This window comes from Peromyscus eremicus, chromosome 2 (assembly GCF_949786415.1).
Source record: "Peromyscus eremicus chromosome 2, PerEre_H2_v1, whole genome shotgun sequence".
In the NCBI taxonomy this organism is placed as follows: domain Eukaryota; kingdom Metazoa; phylum Chordata; class Mammalia; order Rodentia; family Cricetidae; genus Peromyscus; species Peromyscus eremicus.
In genome coordinates, this window is record NC_081417.1 from 138,136,557 (window position 1) to 138,149,862 (window position 13,306).

At 39.2% G+C, this 13,306-nt stretch overlaps 1 protein-coding gene across 4 annotated transcripts in view; it reads right to left on the reverse strand.

The window, feature by feature from the left end:
- LOC131904056 (zinc finger MYM-type protein 4) overlaps positions 1-13,306 on the reverse strand; it is a 123,022-nt gene that overhangs the window by 79,916 nt on the left and 29,800 nt on the right. The window contains exon 2 of one of the 4 annotated variants that reach the window (XM_059254981.1): positions 3,016-3,075. The exons of the other annotated variants lie outside the window; for them this stretch is intronic. The gene's annotated coding sequence lies outside the window, so the exon portion shown is untranslated. The remainder of the gene's footprint in view (positions 1-3,015; positions 3,076-13,306) is intronic. 4 annotated transcript variants of the gene reach the window in all.

Here is a 13,306-nt window from a genome sequence, read left to right on the forward strand (position 1 = left end):
GTGCTAAAACCTGGGAAGGATAATGCCTCTGCCACCAGACCCCTACCCCCCCATCCCCATTTAAAAAAAAAAAAAAGCCCTGCCTCTCCTAACTGAACCAAACTGTCAATATGTCCCTCCTGGGAACTGATCATTTGTTTCTGCTGGCTCCTGCCACCAACAATATTCGACTCCGAATTTTAGAGTCCACCTTTTCTTCAGCCCCTTCTCTCTTTCACCCCTTCTGCTCACTCATCTCTCAATAGTTATTCAGTAAGTGTCCTCTCTGAGTTGCCTGATTCGTCTCTCACTGGCTTGCTGGGGCCTTGCTCTGTCTCTCTGTAACTTACTACAAAAGTTAAGCCGGTACATCAGGCATCATCCTCCCTACACCCTCTTGAGTGTCCTACCCCACAGACAAAAGAAGACTTGGCCAGGAGATCCTGGGCATCTGACAATCTCCTTCCCTTTAGGGACAACCTTGGATGGACAATGTCATTATAGCACTTAACCCTTCTCTCCCTCCATTCCTATGCTATTGGAATCCTCGCCCCAGTGAGATTCCTATTTATGAACTCTTTTCCTAAGCCTCTCTCTTCCACATTTTCCTTCCTCTGTTGCTCCTAGAAATTCTTTACTGCCACCTTTTAAGGATGTCTCTTTTCTTGGCTGCTCTGTAACTCACTCACTCTTGTCTCGTTCACTTGCTGGAGCTTGAACTAACCATGGACTTTCATTAAACTCGTCAGCTCCTCTTGCCTACTTTCTCAAATCTATTTCCTTCCTCAGATTCAGAAATCCCATTAATTGCAATTAGGCTTGGCCTCAGTACAAACTAGATAATTGGTCTCAATGGCCAGAAAAGACACACTCGATTTCCAAATTCTCAGATAGTGACAACTTCTGCCCCCGGAGAGCAAATGATCTGAAAAGTCCCTAATCTCAAAGCCTTCTTTGCTCTCCATTCACTCTAGGTCCTCCCACTGATCATTGGATTCAGTCTTACAGAAAACTAAATGTCTTTTGGGCCAGAAGGCAGTGGTGGCACACACCTTTAATCTCAGCACAGAGATTATCTCGGGATATTATAATCTCGGGAGGCAGAGGCAGGTGGATCTCTATGAATTTGAGACCAGCCTAGTCTGCAAAGTGCTGTTACACAGAGAGACCTTGTCTCTGGGGGTGGGGACTAGGGGTGGGGTAGGGGGGATTCTCATGAGTTTGAGAGGTGCCTCAGCAGTTCTTGCAGAGAACCAAGGTTCAATTCCCACCACGCACATGATAGCTCACAGCCATCTGTAACTTCAGTTCCAGAGGATCCAGGCACCAGGCACACGCCCAGTGCGCTTACATGTTGTTTGGAAAACATTCGTACACATAAAATAAAAAATAAATCTTTAAATTGAAGTTTAATTTTCAGAAATAAAGTAATAGTAAGTATAATTTTAACTTTAGAAGTTATGGTTAAATCAGTCAGGGGTGACACACACTAATCCCAGCACTTGTGAGGCAGAGGCAGGTGGATCTCTATGAATTTGAGGCCAGCCAGGTCTATAGACGTAGTTCCAGGACATCCAGGGCTACACAGAGAAACCCTGCCTCAAAAAAACCAGAAACAGTAGCACTCTTTGATGGATTCTTCAACAAGTATGAGAAAGGATCACAAAAAGAGCTCAATGTCATTAATCATCAGGGAGTTGAAAACTAAAACCAGGGTGAAATGCCATCTGCCACTGAAACAGTACAGTTCAAAAGACAAAGAGACCACCTAAATAAAATAGATAAATTCCTTGGAAATTATCAACAAATAAAACAGAGATAATACTAAACATAAAACATGCCTAATGTTACATCAGTTAAAGAAAGCAAATTCACAATTTAAAATCTTCACATCAATCTTCATGGCTGACAAGATGGCTCCGCATGTTAAGGCACTTGCTGCTATGTCTGATGATCTGAATTCAGTACCTGGGAAAAAAAGTAACCAACTACCGTATATTATCCTCTGACCTCCACACAAGCACTGTGGGACACATACACACACATCTACATACACACAAGTAAATATAATTTTAAAAAATAATTTTAAGGAAAGGAATCTCCAAAGGCCTATTACTTGGGAAGTTGAACCAGAAGCATCATAAGTTGAAGGCCAACCTGGACTACATAGTAAGATCTGTGAAACAGAAAGGAAGAAAGGAAAAGGAATGAAAAGAGTGAAGGAGGGGAGGGACAGAAAACTCTACTCAAAAAGCAATTATTAAGCTGCCGGTCATGGTGATGCATGCGCCCAGGAGGCAGACTGATCAAAAACACATAGAACCTTATATATCAATTTTATACAAATTGTGTAAGAAAATCCTAATGGATGGATACACAATATAAAAGAATCAGTCTTCAGCCATTTCTGGAAATAAGAATGTGAATGTAGTTGATTTTGTATATGCATGTAGGGGTGGGAGAGTGTGTATGGTATACACGTGAATGTCAGGTGAATAGGCATACAAAGTCCAGAGCAAGATGTTGGTGTTTTGCTCTATCACTCCCAGCTATTTCCTTGAGACAGGGTCTTGTATTTCACAAAAGGCTCAATATTTTGGCTAGGCTAGCTGGCCAATAAGAACTCTAGGGATCCACCTGTCTATGCTCACCAGCCCTCTATAAATACTGACATTAGTGCCCAGCTTTTTTTTTTTTTTAATGTGGGTACTACAAAGTCTAATTCATGTCCTAATGCTTGCAGAGCAAGCACTCTTACCCACTGAACCATCCTGCTAATCTCATCGGTTTTCTTGGGTTTTGTTTTTTGAGACAGAGTCTCTCTATGTAGTCAGGGCTGTCCTGGAACTCACTATGTAGAACACACTGGCCTCAAACTCACTATGTAGACCTGCCTGCCTCTGCCTCCCAAGTACTGAGATTGAAAGCCTGTACCCAGAGCCTATTTGATAAAAACCAAGAGCAATCATCACCAAATGACAAAATGTTAAGAACTAGTTCAAATGGAATCAGGAATCAGTCAAAGGTGACTATTACCTTGAATGTTATTTAACGAAGTCCTAAAAGTTTTAGCAAAGAGAATTTAACTTCCCGGCACTGCAAATAAACAAAACAAAAAAGAAATTATGTGATTTGACCAGTCATTGGGAGAAAAAAATTTCTTAGATGATTTTAAAGTGCGTCACTATAGACACAAATTTATTTTAAAATCTTACTGCATTTATTAAGGGAATTATGAGTTATTTAGATCATTTTTATAATAACCTGTAAATACAAATAATCCATTTTCAAAAGTAACAAAATTTAGAAGCAATGACATAAGAAAGGGCATAACAAATACTTCTTACTTGAAAATAATCACAAAACTTTAATGAATGATGAAAAGTAAGGCATTTATAATAAGATTAGTATCACACGTGCCCTGCTATTAATACAAATACATAATAGAAACATTGATTCACTGGCTGGGAATTTAACTCAGTTGGTAGAGTTCTCATGTAGCAAGCATGAAGCCTGGGTTTGATCCCCAGCAACAAACAAAACCAGGTGCACTGGCACACACCTGTAATCCCAGCACACAGGAAGTATAGGCAAAAGGGCCTGTAGTTGAAGATCGTCCTCAGTTCCATAACAAACTCAAGACTAATTTTAAAAAGCTGAGACTCCACACATAGATAAAACCATACAATCTTCTGAAAAGTAAGTACATGCATGTGTCGAGAACTAAAATTTTTGTTTTCTTTTATTACTGGATATCTAACCCAGTGTCTCATGTGGGCTAGGCAACCACTTACCATTAAGATCTATATCGCTACCCCGATAAAATTTTTGTAAACTGTACAAAATCATGTTAAAATGTAGTATATTAATAAACACCTTAAAAATCATAAAGAAAGAAAAAAATCTAGATAGTTCAAAAAGTGTGTGTAGTCCCAGTTTATCTGAGTTATTACTAAGGTAGGAAGATTACTTGAGGGTTTAAAATCAGTCTTGGTAACAGGGACTCTGTCTCAAAACCAAAAGGGCTGGGGAGATGTGTGCTGATATATTGTATATCCTAATAAAGCTTGCCTCAGGATGAGAAAACAGAGACAGCCACTATATTAGACAGTGGTGGCACACACCTTTAATCCTAGCACTCAGGAGGCAGAGATCTGTCTGGATCTCTGTGAGTTCAAGGCCACCCTGGACTACATGAGATTGACTCAGTTTAGGAGACAAAACAGAGCCAGGCAGTGGTGGCACACATCTTTAATCCCAGTCCTGGGAAGCACACAGGCCTTTAATCCCAGGAAGTGATGTGTGGGCAGAGAAAGGTACATAAGGCATGAGAAGACAGGAACAAAAATCTCTTTTTGGCTGAGGCTTTTCAGGTGAGGACTCAAGAGGCTTTCTGTCTGAGGATTCATGGAAACGGGATCGGCTGAGGAGTTGGAGAGGTGAGGGTGGCTGTGGCTTGCTCTGCTTCTCTGATCTATCTTTCAGCTTTCATCCCAATACCTGGTACCGGGTTTTTTTTATTAAAAGACCTTTTAGAATTCGAGCAATGCTGTGTAATCAGCAAACAGATCTGAGTTCAAATCCCTGACTCAATGGTAAGAGGCCAAACATCGGTAACCTCAGCATGGAAATGAACAGGGAGACAGGTGAATGCCAGGAGTTTGCTAGACAACCAGTGTAGCTAAAGAGAGAGTTTCAGGTTCAGTAAGAGACCTTGTCTTAAAAATAAGGTGGAGACCTACAGGAAAAAAAAACAAAACTCATCTTTTATACATAAATACATACGCAACCTCTCCATGCCTGTGTACAGACCCCACACACAAACAAACTAAAAGAAAACAAACTTTTTAAAAGTAATAAACAGCACCTTGCCTCAGGGGGTAAGTATCTGTCTAATATAATAAATCTAAATTAAAGTATAAAAATAGGAGTGGAGAGGTGGCGCAGTGGTTAAGAGCACTGGCTGTTCTTACAGAGGACCTGGGTTCAATCCCCAGCACCCACATGGCAGCCTACAGCTGCCTGTAACTCTACCCCCAGGGGACTTGACACTTTCAAACATGCATGCAGGCAAAATACCAATGCACATAAAAATAAAATATATAATAATAAAAATTTCGGGCTGGAGAGATGGCTTAGAGGTTAAGAGCACTGGCGGTTCTTCCAGAGGTCCTGAGTTCAATTCCCAGCAACCACAAGGTGGCTCACAACCATCTGTAATGGGATCTGGTGCCCTCTTCTGGCATGCAGGCAGAACATTGTATACATAATAAATAAATCTTTAAAAATAAATAATAATAATAATAATAATAATAATAATAATAATAATAATAATTTCCTGCCAGACATGGTGGTCCAAGTCCATAATATTAGCACTTGGGAAATTAAGACAGAAAGATCAGGAAATCAAAGTCAGTCTCACTTTATAGCATGGTTATCCTCACCCTGGGCTACATCCTGGGTCACATCACACCTTGTCTCAAAAATACATATATAAACAAATGAAAAATGAAGAGGTCCAGAGTAAAATACCTGCTTCATGTATACCAGCCCATAAGCTGATCTTTGCCACCACTTAAAGGAAAAGATTTGGGAGGCAGTTCTTCCTATATTGACCTCTCAACTGTTAGCATTATAGTTATTAGCTACCATGTACAACTGGCATTTAACCGTCATTTAATTTAGCTGCTGGGTAGAGTCCACCCCATTTTTAAAAGATGGATAGTTTTTTATGTTAATGTATGTAGTTCTCTTCTAAATAGCTTTTTTCTTTTATATATTTTATGTGTGTGCATGTGGAGGGGGGAGAGAGAGGAGGGAGGGAAACACTTGTTAAGGGAAGGTCCCTCATGTTTCTACTGTGCATACTGGCCTTTGAACTTCTGGGTGACTTTCCTCTTTCCATCTCCTATATTGATCATAGGAGTGCTGGGATTACAGAAGGACTTCCCCAAGTAAAAAATAAAAATCAGCGGTAAAAAGATGACTCAACAGTACCTGCTCTTCTAGAAGCCAGGTTGTATTCTTAGCACCCACCTGAGAGCTAACATCTGTTACTTCAGTTCCAGGGAATCCACATTCTGATATCTGTAGGTACTACACACATGTAGTACATAGACATACATGCAGGCAAAACACCCATACTCATAAAATACAATGAAGAAAAAACTTTAGCCGGGCAGTGGTGGCGCACACCTTTAATCCTAGCACTCGGGAGACAGAGCCAGGCAGATCTCTGAGTTCGAGGCCAGTCTGCTCTATGGACAGCCAGGACTATATAAAGAAACTTTCAAAAAACTAAACAAACAAACAAACAAAAACTAAGGCAAAACCAATGATCATTGGTTGGAATATAATTGATCTTGCTTTTTATTTATTTTTTAAATAAATCTCCTATATTTAGGGCTAGTCTTGAACTTGTTATGTAACCAAGGATGGCCTTGAGCTCTTGCTCTTCCTGCCTCCACTTGCCAATCACTGAGCCATCTCCCGAGCCCCCTCATAAAACTTTTAAATGGCCAATAAAATGAAAAATGTTCAGTTGAATTACTATTACTGATTACTAATCAAAGAAATGCAAATTGAAAACAAAATGAAGGACTAGCAGGATGGTACCTGACACCAAACCAAGCATAGTGACCTGAGTTCGATTTCAGGACCCACATGGTGGAAGGAGAGAACAGATTCCTACACGCTGTACACTGGCTTCTGTATGTACAATGTGGTACAACCACACACTACACATATACACACACATAAATAAATGTAAGATGAATAAACAAGTAAATATATAAAGTGAGTTCCATATTCTAACTCCCATTTTGCTAATATTTTTCAAGTTTGACAGATGACATGTGGGCCAGACTTGAGGTGACAATACTAATTCACTAATGACAAAAGAGTAAATGAATGAAATTCTCAGGAACTAAATTTTTTCTTTCTTTCTTTCTTTCTTTTTTTTTTTTTTTTTTCTGGTTTTTCAAGACAGGGTTTCTTTGTGTAGCCCTGGCTGTCCGGGAACTCCGCTCTGCAGACCAGGCTGGCCTCTGTCTTTGCTGAGATTAAAGGTGTGCACCACCACCACCCCACTGGAATTGATTTTTGTATTCCTACAAAACTTGAGAATTTACATTCCTTAGCTGTAAGTAATCACCTACAAAGAAAAGTAAACTATATCTGGTGCCAACCCCAAGAACCATCTGTTATTCACATATTCACAAGAGCTAATCATTCTTTTCACATTTCAAATGGTTGGAGGGGGGGTCAAAAAAAGAACATTTCCTGACACAAGAAAATTATATGAAATTGAAAGCATCCATAAACTTTTTTTTGGGGGGTTTTTTTTTTTTTTTTGGGGGGGGGTTTTTTGAGACAGGGTTTCTCTGTGTAGCTTTGCGCCTTTCCTGGAACTCACTTGGTAGCCCAGGCTGGCCTTGAACTCACAGAGATCCGCCTGGCTCTGCCTCCCGAGTGCTGGGATTAAAGGCATGCGCCACTACCGCCCGGCCCATAAACTTTTATTGCAAACAAACACACTAACTCATTCACATATATTGCCTATGACAGTTCAACTGAATCACTGCATAGCTATATCGCTCCAACAGTCTAAAATGTTTACTATCTTCCATTTTTAATAAGTATACCAACATTGCCACAGAGCAATGAATGTTAAAGATACTTTAACAGGATCACTGTAACAAACATCTTAAAACAGAATTCTATACATCTTATTTTATATTTTTATTATTTATGTATATGAGTGTTTTGCCTATGTGTATGTTTTGCCTCTGTGCACCATGTGCATGCACTGCCCTCAGGCAAGAAGAAGGAAACAAATCCCCTGGAACCAGAGTTACAGACTGCTATGAGCCACCGTGTGAATCGGACCCATAGCCTCTGGAAGCACAGATTATACTCTTAACCACTGACCCATCTCTCCAGTTCCTACTTTTACTATTTATTATGTGTATGTAGGGCAAGAAGAGCACACATATACTGTGCATACAGTGAATATGTGGAGATCTGGTAGAGTGGGTTCTGTCCTTCCACTTTTATATAAGTTGGGGCATGGAACTCAGGTTGCCTGGCTTGCACAACAAACACATTTATGCACTGAGCCATCTTCCCAGCCAGAACAATGTGCTTCTTTATTCTTTACATCTTATTAGGGAATATACATAACAAGAATGCTCATAGAGGAAATTTTATAGTAGAACACCTGGAATCATCAAGAACTCCACAAACATTAAGACATACTTTAAAATTTTTTCAAGTTATTGCAGTGCTGGAGATTGAATCTAGTACCTGGCACAGGCTTGGTTTCTGTTTCTTATATGCACACATATGTGCATGCATGCACAGGTTCACCCATACTAGTCTGGAGTTTTTTGAGACAAGATTTCACTCTAGCCCAGGCTGGCCTCCAACTCATAATTCAGCCTTCCAAGGATTGAAACTACATATGTGACGCACCACACCTGACTTTTTAAAATTCTAGTACATCTTATATGTAAGATACAAAACTACAAATTTTCTCATAGAAAACTTCATGACCCTAAATGTGGCAATGATTTCCTGGACTTGGAACTAAAATTACAGGTAACAAAGCAAAAACAGAAAATAGACTATAGGAAACTAGAAAACTTCTATACATCAATGGAAACAATCACAGTGAAATGCCACAGTGCAATGAATGCTGGACAATGATAGCCAAGATTTCTGCAAATTGTGTATCTGGAAAAGGTTAATATTCAGAATATATGAAGATTTTTTTATTAAACAAAGACTCCAGATAATCTGACTATAACCCAGGCAAAGGACTTCAAGAAAGACATCAAGCCAACAAGACACTCAACATTAAAGAAACACAAGTCAAAAACTAAAGTTAGATACTGAGGGACCAGGATAGGACTTAGATTCCCTGTAGGCAGACACTAGGTAATAAAGGTGGTGAACTTCTTTGCTATTTTGTCTTTTTTTTTTTCCCCAGAGCTGAGGGCGGAACCTAGGGCCTTTAGGCAAGCGCTCTACCACTGAGCTAAATCCCCAACCCCAAAGGTGGTGAACTTCGAAGATGGCTGGCTTCTTCTACACTCTCTAAGCTGAGACAAAAACACTATCCTCGCTGCAATGGATTGTCCAGAGTTCAAGGCAGAGTTCAAGATCAGGCTATGTTTACCTTACAGTTGTGGGACAATCAAACACCAATCCAATTAGAGGAGGAAGACCCACTGGAAGACTTTAAAAGCCCAGCCCTTGAGAAACTGGATTTCCAGGTCCTAGGTGCCCCTCTGCTTTGCAGGGTTTGTCTCTGTATGCTTGTAGTACAAGTACAAGTACACACATTGCCTCATCTCTAACTAAAGTCTTCCTTCGCTGGCTGATTTGGTTTGCTGTGTTTGAGAATTTCCTTGCTGCTACTTGTGATGCTAGAGGTTTTTCTGGCATTTTAATTCTTTAACTGGCAGAAAAAAAAAACAAAAAACAAAAAACAATCAAGACCCCTAGGCAGTAACAATATTACATATTAATTACAACAGATACTATTAAAAACACAGAAAATAACATGGGGAGTTGAGGATGTATAGATATTAAAATTCTATACAGTTGGTGCTAAAATGTAATGTCATAACAATTCAGAAAAAAACAATGTAGTTTAAAAACATGAAACTAAAGTTGCCATATGATCTAAGAATTCCACTTCCAGAATACATTTTTTTGAGAAGTATCTCTTCCATTCATTAGCCAATTTACTGATTAGATGATTTGGGTTTTGTTGTTGTTGTTAATTTTGTTTTGGTGTTTGATTTTTGCAGTTTTCTAGATGTCCTAAATACTACATTTCTGTCTTAAGCACATTTAGCAAAGATCCATTCCCCTCACTGCTGAAAGCTCTAACTGACTTTTTGTTGTACAAAAGCTTTGGAATTTCACTGTAACCCCTGTCAATTCTTGGCACTATTTCTTATGCAATTGGATTGCTTTTCAGAAAAATACCTGCTGATCCCTTAACCTTGAAGTGTTTTTCCTTTGTTTTTCTCTGGCATTTTCAAAGATTGTAACATTAAGGTCTTTAATCACTTCTTACTGTTGTTTTACAATCTCGAAGACATGAATCTTGTTTCATTTTTTTTCTTTTTTAAGATTTATTTATTTATTTTGTATACAGCATGTATGACCAGAAGAGGGCACCAGATCTCATTACAGGTGGTTGTGAGCCACCATGTGGTTGCTGGGTGTTGAACTCAAGACCTCTGGAAGAGCAGTCAGTGCTCTTAACCTCTGAGCCATCTCTCCAGCCCTTTGTTTCATTCTTTTATCTGTAGAAAACCCAGCTCCATGTAAACTCTTTTCCCAGTAACTGTTTTTCACAGCCTTTTCAAAGGAAAATCAGGAGGCTACAACATTACAGATTTCTCTCAGAGTCCTCAAGTCTACTCCATTGGCCTATGTGTTGGCTTTTAAGCCAGTATCATTCTGGTTTTCTAACTAGGCTCTGTAATATAATTTGGTACTATAATACCTCCAGGACTATCCTTTCTGCATAGGATACTCTGCTACTTGTGGTCTTTTGTGCTTCAATATTAATTTTTTTCCTAATTCTGTGAAGAGTAACACTGGGATTTTGATAGGGACTGTATTGAACCTGCAGATCACTTTTGATAATAGAGCCATTTTTATAATATTACTTTTGCCAATTCATGAATATACGAGTGCTTTTCAAACTAGTGTATTCCCTGGCTTCTTTCTTCAGTGTTTACATTTTTTTTTGTTTTTGTTTTTGTTTTTTTGAGACAGGGATTCTCTGTAGTACAGTTTTTATTACAGAGGTCTTTCATTTCTTGCTTATGTTTATTCCTGTGGTTGGTTTGGTTCTGGTTTTATTTTGAAGCTACCATGGATAAGTTTTCCTTTTTCTGGGCAAGTTTATCATTGATATATAAAAAAGTACTGATTTTTGTTGGTGGATTTTGTGTCCTACAGCACTGGTACAAATATTTTTCAAGTATTAAGAGTTTTATGTTGGGGTCCTTAGGTTCTTTTATTTCCTTCTTTAGTTATGTATAATAGCCCTGGCTGTCCTGGAACTCACTCTGAAGACCAGGCTGGCCTCAAACTCACAGAGATCCAACTTCTTCTGCCCTCCCAGTGCTGGAATTAAAGATGTGGCACCACACAAGACATCCTTAGGATCTTTTAAGCATAGGATCATGTTCACATGAAAATAGAAATTAATTTGATTTCTACCTTTCCTATTTGTATTCCTTTTATTTATTCTATTTTAGGATCTAGCTAAGACATTGAGCAGTGTACTGACTGAGAGTGGCATCTTTGTGTCATTCCAGTCTTAGAGGAAGTCGCCTAAGTTTTTCCCAATTTCACATAATTGCATATAAGCTTGTTGCATGTAGTCTTTGTTACATGTTACTTCAGGACTTTTGCCATGAAGGAATGTTGAATTTTTTTATGAAGACCATTTAAGATTCGAACAATAGAGGACTGCTACTAGGTATAGTGGAGGGGAAAGTTTATTTCTTTATTATTATTTTTTATGTGTGTAGTTTTTTGAGACAGGGTTTCTCTGTGTTAACAGCCTTAGCTGTCCTAGAACTCACTTTGTAGACCAGGCTGGCCTCGAACTCACAGAGCTCTTTCTGCCTCTGCCTCCTAAATGCTGGGATTAAAGGTGTGCCCCAGCATGCCTGTTAAGAAAGTTTATTGTGAATAAAAGGGAGAGCAAAACCAGAGGCAGAGACATCTGGAAAAAACCAGAGTGGACATAACCCTGAGCCGGGACATGTGAGGAGAGGGGAGAAGGGAGAGCCAGGGAAGGGCAGCCAAGCCCCTGGGGGTAGGGTATGCCAGCCAGGAGGGCCCTGTAACTAGTAGACGGAGGGATGCTGGGAGAACCTAGAGGCAATTGTCCCAGGCTTGAGACCTAACATCATCCCTATAGCAAGTTCATGATATATGATCTTCTTTATGTGTCCTTGAATAGTTTGCAAAAAATGGTAAGAGAATTTTTGTCTCTGTCTTCACCAGAGTAACTGGTGTGCACGCGTGTGTGTGTATGTGTAACCTTATCTGGTCCCAGGCATAATGAGTTTTGGTGGTCCTTCCATTTCTATTTTAGAGAGCAGACCGAGGAACACTGGTGTAAGCTGTTCATTTAAGGTTTAGTAGAATCCAGTAGTGAGTCGTCCAAACTTGGGCTAAGCTTTCTTGGAAGACATTTTGTTACCATTTCAATTTTGTTGATTGTTTGGATCTATGTTGTTTAATTTGGTAAGTCATGTGTCTAGAAATGTATCCATTTCCTCTATTAGATTTCACAGTTTCTTGAACATTAGTTACAAAGTACTCTCTAATGATTCTTTTTCATTAAATCTGTAGTAATCTCTTTTTCATCTCTAATTTTATTAATTTGGTACGTCTCTCTCTTTTTGTTAGCTTGGCTGGAGATTTCTTAGTTTGGTTTTTTGACACTGGGTTTCACTGTATAACCCTGGATGTCCTAGAACTCATTCTGTAGACCAGGAAGACCTCGAACTCACAGAGAGATCTGCCTGCATCTGCCTCCCAAGTGCTGAGATTAAAAGCATGCTGCCACCACATCTGGCTTGGGATTTCTCAATCTTTATCTTTTCTTTTTCCCTCAGAGAATCAATTCTGATTCTATGTACTGTTCTTTTAGTTTCTATTTCATTAGTTTCTGCTCTGATCCTTTTTTCTTTTTTTTTTTTTTAATGTTTACTACTTTGGAGTTTGAATTGTTCTTCTTTTTCTAGAACCTGGTGGTATATCATTACGTTATTTACTAGAGGTCTTTCTGGTGTTTTTATCTTTTTTTTGTTTTGTTTTGGTTTTTTGTTTTTTAAGATTCTCATTATGTTGTCCTGACGAGCCTAGAACATGCTATATAGATCAGGCAGACCTTGAACTCATATAGATGTCTTGCCTCAAACCCATAAAAGCTGGGGTTAAAGGCATGTACCAACATGGCTAGCCTCTAAATTTTTTTTTTTAATTTTATGTGCAATAGTGTTTTGTCTGCATGTATGTCCATGTGAGGGTGTCGGATCCTCTGGGACTGGAGTTACAGACAGTTGCAAACTATCATGTGTGTGCTGGGAATTGAACCCAGGTCCTCTGGAAAAGCAGCTAGTACTCTTAACCACTGAACCATTCTCCAGCCCCCTTATTCTAAACTATGTATTTGCATATGTCTGTGTAGGATATATACACATGGATACAACTGCTCTTGGAGGCCAAGAAAAACTATTGGATTCCCCTGAAGCAGGAGTTACAGGTGATTGTGAGATGCCCA